Raw genomic sequence first — 6,718 nt, 5'->3', positions numbered from 1 at the left:
ATACAACCAGATCTGAAAGAAGCCTAGTTGAAAAACTCCCTTCCCACTTCTCTTAAATTTGGCATGTTTCAATCCTTAATAGTGAACTTGATTCCCTATAAACGTCTACTTCTGATGAAAAGGAAAAAAAAAAGGGGGGGGGGTTAAAAACAGATTTTGAATGTGTATAGCTCAAATGCTTATGGCATGCTTCCTCTGCATATTTCCCTCCATATTTCATCCAATTCTGATCAGAAATGAACAAATAAACAAAAGACATATAGAATCAGAATCAGAATACTTCAGTGGCCAAGTATAAAATATATACATGGAATTTATCTTCGGTGACAAAAACAAAAAGCAAGAGCAACAGTGCATTTGGATAACAACAGAAAGAAGGAATGATAATAAGCAGTAACACTACACAATAGAATAACACTACCGCCATGGACCTGCTCATTTTCAAAAGGAGAAGCCACTGTCCAGCACATATCTTATCATGTAGTGTTTAGCAGAGCAATGGCATGAGGGAAAAAACTATTCTGGTGTCTAAATGTTTTAACATAAGGTGCTCTATAGCACCATCCTGAAGGAAGAAGTTGAAACAGTTTATGTCCAGGATGTGAAGAGTCTGCAGATATCTTCTCCACCCTCCTTTTGACCCTCACAGTATACAGTTCTTCTATAGAAGGCAGGCGGGTTGCAATTATCCTTTCTGCAGACTTAACTATCCGTTGGAGTCTGAGCCTGTCCTGTTTGGTTGTGGAATCAAACCAGACAGTTATAGAGGAACAGATAACAGACTCAGTGATTCCCCTGTAAAACTGTATCAAGAGCTCCTGAGATAAGTTGATGCAGGAAGAACATCCTTTGTTGTCCCTTTTTTATGGTGGCTGTGATGTTAAGCATCCATTTGTATTTGTATTTGTATTTTTTTTTTTTTACAAACAAATTAATGGATGAGTAGAACTCTGGGATTCCCAAATATAGATCAAGACTTTGGAATGGATCTCAGCTGGGCTCATTCTCAACCTAAGGATCTGCTCATGAAGGAGCCCCGTAGTTCTTGTACAGTCCTAGTAGAAAATGAAATTAAAAGCCCTGATTCTTCAAAATCTTAGGGTGCCGAAAAGTTTGATTTTTTTTTTTTTAAATCACTGCACTAAACATTGCTCTGTAAAGCTGTGACTGATGATAGAGGAATCCCTACCCTATTAGGATGCCTTCTCAAAGTTGAAAAAAGCCTCCAAGCATTAGAAAACATGGTAATGAAATATTTCTCCTATTACTGAAAGCCCAGTTAAGTATCAGAGGAGGAATAGAATTGGTGCCACATGCTGCCACGTTAATTTGAAATATAATCCACTAAGCTCTACTCTTATAAAAAAAAAACCCTGTGAAACAAACAAGAGGAGAGTTGTGTAGGAAAGTGGTCATTTGATTAAGACCTTTGTAACTCTTAATGTTTGTTAAACACTTCCATTAGCTGCAGACAAGTACAGAAGTGGATACATGGTTTTCTCCAAGTACATTTAACAATTACTGACAAATGATTAAACTGCATTAGGAGAACTAATCAGATACTTTGAGTCCTGTGATTATAGTAAGCTTTTGTCCCATGACTTAAACCATACTTAGAGCGAATGCAATTGAACTGCTGTAGCTTGAAATAATCAATCTGTAGCTATAGAAAGAAATACTCTTAATTGGAAAGAAAAATAGGCATTTTTGATGCTAGCCAACAAAGACAAATATACCAAGAGGGTAGAGGATGCTTAGAAATTCCTTTGCAACAGAATATTAGCTGCATTAAACAGTATAAATACCAAGCCAGGTAAACCAAGATTACCAGCCAGGCCAAAGGTTTCCAGTGAAAGAGAGCAGAATGCAATAAAGAAATTTACAACAAATCACTCCACTCCAAATCTCCTTTCGTTTCCCTTTCCATTTCCCTTTCCTTTCCTTTCTCCTTTCCTTTCCTCCCTCCCTTTTTGAAATAAGCTTTTTATATCTGCCTAGAGTTTGGTTGGCGGAGGATTTAACTTCACTGAATCTCTAGGTTAAGATTCAAGAGGGTAACCTCTATGAACTAAAACTTTGTTCCACGTTATTGGGAAATGGAGAAGAATCTGCTCCTTCTTTAGCAGTTTGCTCACTTACCCTCTCAATATAAGGAAAGGCAGGTCTGGGAAGTTAGCCCTAAAGAAAATGAAAATATATTATTTAGCAAAGTTTTATATTTCTTCCTATGCTCATAATATATTTGGTGTTCAGGAAAGAAGTTAGCAGGATATTTCTACCTGTCCAATCCGGTCTGGCAGGCTGGGCATGCTCCGGGTCCCATCAGCCAAAGAATGTCGGCTGGAGGGGACCAGGAGATGTGCCTTTTCTGCTGAGGTGCCTGCCCTCTGGAACATCCCCCCTCCTGAGATTAGGATGGCCCTCACCCTTTTGGCTTTTCAGAAGGCCTTGAAGACCTGGCTTTATCCCCAGGCCTGGGGCCCCGAGCATGTAAAAGGCCCTGTTTCATGGTTGTGCTGATACTGATGAACTCTTGGCTGCATTTATATTTATATTTAATTTTTTGTACTGTTTTAAATGTTGGCTGTTTTTATTGTTGTTAGCCACCCAGAGTCACTGGTTTGAGATGGGCAGCTATATAAGTTGAATAAATAAATAAATATTGTGTACTTTGATAAGGGTTAGTCTTCCTCCCTTCTCTATCTCCCCTTATTCTTTTTTTTTTTTAATATTTTTTTTTATTTTTTACAACAAACACAAAACATACATAAACAAACAAGAACATAGAAAAGCATAAAAAAAACATCTTCCAATTTATACCGTGTGTCAACCAGTTACCAACTCGTTGGTGCCCCTTTCATAATCTTAAATTCTCATATCTATTCAAAATATACTTGTGTACTTATCAATTAACAATTATTAATCATTCATAGCTAGTCTATAGAATCATTTATTACAAGAAATTTTAACTTTCAATAGGATTAGTAGTACATTTTCATCTATCGATTATATGTGTATATGTATAATAATTGATATCAAATTTCTATTGTAAAATTTCCTAATCCATTACATTACTATATTTTCTCATCCAATCATTAATAAAACAAATCCCGTGTCATATAAAATTACTTATCTTCTTATTCTAATTTCAAATATCAATTTAACTCATCTCTGCACATTCCATAATTTTCAATAACTTCCTCCTGCATAGGTACTTTTTCATTCTTCCAATTCTTAAAAGTTACAGTTCTAACCACTATCAAAACATACTTAATTCTTCACTACATGTTTCAACAAAAATGTCTCTAGTTTAAAATCTATATGTTACTATATCCAACCATGTATAAATTTTAGTCTAATCTCTTAAAACATTTATAATCAAATACAATTTTTAACTATATATCTCAGTTTTATACTTTATTCCAGCGCTTGCATAATTTTAAGTTCACCCTTTTCATTCAATATCCCAAAACATCTAGCTGTTTATTCCTTTTTCTATATTATTAGATAAGAGAAAGCAATAATAAATGTCCTTTCAAACATTCTGCTTTTTGAAGCTTCTGTCAGTTCCATCATTGTTGTATTCCCCTCATTTTTTCTTTAAGCATCTGAAGTAGTTTCTTTCAATATTGTTTTACTTCTTCTTTTTATACATTCTCTTAGTACGATTTTCCATTATAATCTTGTATAATCTTTTTCTCACCCTCAGTACCAAGAACAAGTCTGTCCCTCTTCATTTATCAGTTGATTAACCCTTTTAATTCTCAGTTTATAAGCCTCAAAATAATTCTGTTTAATGTTTCTGATTTCTTGTGCTATTTCTTCCTTTTCCATTGATCCCGTTTTATGTTTAATTAAGTCCATTTTAGCTTTAATATCTTTTTTTTCTTTTTTTCTTTTGCAGGAATTTCTGCAGCTCTTCTTCCAGTTTTTTATAGTCATCCTCGATAGTTTAAAAATCTTTTTCTGCATTCTATTTCTCGTATAGTCTATTATCTTGTATAAACCTTCATTGAGTCAAAGGATTCTTTATCTTTGTTCTTGCCAAGAGAAAGAGAAAAAAAAGCAAAAGAAAAAAAAAAAAGAAGAGGAGGGGAAAGGCTGGATCTCTTTAAAAATCCAACTGGGGGGGGGGAATAGAGAGCAAAGCAGAGCTTCTAGCAGAAAGAAGAGCTACTGCCACTATTCAAGGCTCTTGTGACTAACTCAAACTTTCCATCTTGATATTTTCAAAGTTGCTTTCAACTCCACTTTCTTGTTTATAGTTATTCGGATGGCACCTGTATAAACATGCACATCCCACTATCTTTTTAGAAAGCCCAGGGTCCTTGAGCATGCGTCACAATGGAAGAAAAAAGGCACTATGTCGAGCCTCTAGATGGCAGTGCAACTTTCTTTCATTTACTTTCTCTTAACTCCACTTTCCCCATTTCAAAATCAAAAAATATAAATTTCTTATAACAATAAAGAAATCTTAGTCAAAAAAGAGGCTTAAGATAAAGAATTATTGAGTATTAAAAAGAAAAAGCCAGTCCAGTTAAAAATATATTTTTTTAAAAGAAAAAACATCTTGCCAATTCCACTAAAAAGGGAAAGTTAAAAAAAAAGATTTCCCCCCCCCCTTTTTTTTTTTTTATAAGGCTCAATCTCGCCGCTTGATCCACTTTTCTTCACTTTTAAAAATCTCTTTAAGTTACTTAAGGTGTTCTCTAAGAATAGTTGAATAGTAAAGGTCCATCTCACCCGGTTGACACCCCTCTCTTTCTTCTTCCTTTGGAGCTGTCCCGGCTTTCGCAGCCATTTTTGGCTGGCTCTCCTCCGCCGGCTTCAAGAGCTTCTCCCGGGATCAATCTGGGACTTGCGGCGTCCCTGAGATCCGCGGGACGCGCCCTTTGCAATCGCCATCTCTACGGGACGGCTTAGGTCCATCGGGACCGTCCGGGGGGGGAGATATCGGCTGCGATCCTGGGAGCCCAGGATCGCCCGCCGTACCGTCAGCTCCGCCCTCTCTCCCCTTATTCTTCAATAGAAGGAGACTCATGGGAACAAGGAGGCCCATAACCAATCTGCTTTGGTGGATACATGTAGTCCTCGACTTATAACCATTTCTTTAGTGTCCATTTGAAGTTACAACGGTACTGAAAAAAGTGACTTACTTCTGGTCCTTGCACTTACAACTGTCACTGCAGCCTCGCAGTCATGTGATCAAAATTTGGGAGCTTGGCAACTGGCAAGTATTTACAATGGTTGTAGCATCCCAGGGTCATGTGATCTCCATTTGTAACTCTTCCAGAAGGCTTCTGACAAGCAAAATCAATGGCGAACTCTGTGATTCACTTAATGACCACAAAAAATGTTGTAAAATTGGATGCAGTCACATGATGCCTTGCTTAACGATCAGACTGCTTAACGATCACACCACTTAACAATGAATTTTCCACTCCCTATTATGGTCGTAAGTCGAGGACTACCTGTATTGAGTTTTCTTTCCATATGGAGAAAAGTCTTCAGTTTTGATGAACCAAGTTAGTTGGTTTCAGACTGTGGACTCTAAGCAAATTAATTTCTGAAGCAATTGTTCTAGGCTTCTGGAAAACTTGGCCACATTAATTGAACTGGAGAATATTCACATCCAAATCAACCATGATAGTGTAGTAGATTAAATACTGAATTTGAATCAGCAAGAATTAGTCTCCCTATGAACTTTGATTCATTTTTAGTTATTTTACCTCACTAGTTTATTGGGAGGAATTCTAACAAGAAAAAGAGAGTACATTGAATTTCAGCATAACTATAGAGGAGGAATAGCAAGGCCTGATTATAATCATAAGAGAAAAAGCCAATTATTTTTATTTATGTTAGGTGTGCCAATAGTCTGACAACGTATAAAAGAAGCTTAATGATCTTGAAGTGATGTCTTCAAGAAATGAACCTTGGGTCAAAGGATCAGCCAAGGTAAAACATTTTTGGCTGGTGTGGGTCTTCCGGGCTGTGTGGCCTTGGTCTTGAAGTTTTGTTTCCTAACGTTTCGCCAGCACCTGTGACCGGCATCTTCAGAGTGCAGGAGCACAGACAGGAGCAGTTCTCTCTGTGCCCAGAAACGTTAGGAAACAAAACTTCAAGACCACAGCCACACAGCCTGGAAGACCCACACCAGCCATCGTATGCCGGCCATGAAAGCCTTCAACAATACATAAAACATTTTTGCTTGTGCATTAAATACATGCAAGCAAAAAAATAAATAAAAATCACTGTATCACCCCTATAGATACTGTATATGTTTTGCAGCCAAATGGTCCCCAGGTTTATTACCAGATATATCCAATTAAAAATATCAAGTAGCCATGAAGAGCAGAAAATGCCACCAAGATAGACAAATAGACCAATTGCACGCGAGAGCCCTTGTACTGTATGGGAAACGACATGGAAGAATGTCCCAGCCTGAAACCCAGGCATCTTTAGTTTAAAAAGCACAGGTAGATAAGATGTTAGAAACATGTTGCCAATTTAAGTAGACAATATTGAGGAAGTTTAGAAAGTAGCCTGATTTTCATAGAAATTATACCTTCTTTCCAGAATCTGTATTTCTCCAGAGAGGCAGTTCCTTGCACCCGGGAATTTCAACAAGTATAATTAGTTCTCTTTTTTACTTTCACAAAATTCTTCCAAATACTTCGAAGGCCTATGGGACCAATTTAGGGATGTATGAGTTCCAGTT

This window comes from Python bivittatus, unplaced genomic scaffold (genome assembly GCF_059951505.1).
Source record: "Python bivittatus isolate LINGU-HERP-01145 unplaced genomic scaffold, Pbiv_v1 ctg000840_np1212, whole genome shotgun sequence".
In the NCBI taxonomy this organism is placed as follows: Eukaryota; Metazoa; Chordata; class Lepidosauria; order Squamata; family Pythonidae; genus Python; species Python bivittatus.
The sequence above is the reverse complement of the archived record's forward strand: the minus strand, read 5'-3'. Positions refer to the sequence as shown.